The 1,067-nt window shown below is 57.8% G+C and overlaps 1 protein-coding gene across 1 annotated transcript in view; it reads right to left on the bottom strand.

Annotated features, from left to right (window-relative positions):
- The window catches only part of VOLCADRAFT_102804 (uncharacterized protein), a gene marked incomplete at its 5' end in the record, with an annotated part of 4,302 nt that overhangs the window by 856 nt on the left and 2,379 nt on the right, over window positions 1-1,067 (bottom strand). The gene's annotated exons all lie outside the window — the stretch shown is intronic.

Consider the following 1,067-nt stretch of genomic DNA (forward strand, 5'->3'; position numbering starts at 1 on the left):
CATAAATTCAGATCTGATATTGCCGCACAGACAGCAGCGGCTTTGCCGCATAAACCATCAGTCGTACTTGCAGACGCGCGCATACCCAAGTAAGGTATCACTAGCGGCCGACCTGGAGTGGTGATGCTCAAGGGCGGTGATGGAGGAGGAGGCGGTCGCGGTGGCCGTGGGGACGGCGGGGGCGGCAGTGGGCTTGGCGGCCGTGGAAATGGGGACGGCGGCCGTGGGAATGGGGATGGCGGCGGTGGTGGCGGCGGCGGGCTTGGCGGACGTCTTGGCGACTGCGGCCGCGGCGGCGGCGACTTTTTCGCCACTGGCGAAGGTGGCGGCGACTTGGCAGCTTTTGCCCGCGGCGGGCGACGCTTTCCCTTCTCCGCAACTGCAATACGTTACCGGCAGGCAGGTCGAATACAGATACACGCTGCTGGGAGGGGGAGGAGGAGGTGCGGCCAGCGTGCGGAGGCGGGGAGCTCGCGCACAATAAAGTTAGACCTCTACCAGTAGGAGCGATAATAACGGCACTAAGAGAGCGTTTGATGAGCGGCTGGGACCATACGCGTCTGACTGTCTTGCCAGAGGAGTACCCATCAGATGGGAAGCAACCGGGAGTGCAAATGGCGAAGTATAAGCACTGGATGGGGCTGCCCTTTTCGGGAGCCGCAGCCGTCATGTGGCCAACACATGCTAAGGTTTTCATTCCTCGTTTAGCACATCGTAAGCTAATGCAGTTTCGTTTATGTTGCTGGGCTTTGGAGGCGAACAGAGCACGAAGGGGCAAGTACCATGTCCCCAGGGGGCAGCGGTTTTGCCACTGTTGTGGTCCTAATAGCCGAATTGAGGATGAAAAACACGTGTTATTGGAATGCCCAGCCTATAATGATATTCGTGCTGAAGAGGGATTCGATCATCAACAGAGTATGTTGGAGGCCATGCAATGGGAACCCGCACGTCTGGCGAGGATGTTGGAACGTATGTGGGCTCACCGAAACTCAATTACCCCCTTTGGACGTTAGTCTGGGCTGATGTGCGGTGTTTTTTCCTTTTTCTCCGTGGCTTTTAGGCGTTGT

This window comes from Volvox carteri (genome assembly GCF_000143455.1).
Source record: "Volvox carteri f. nagariensis unplaced genomic scaffold VOLCAscaffold_1, whole genome shotgun sequence".
NCBI classification, from domain to species: Eukaryota; Viridiplantae; Chlorophyta; class Chlorophyceae; order Chlamydomonadales; family Volvocaceae; genus Volvox; species Volvox carteri.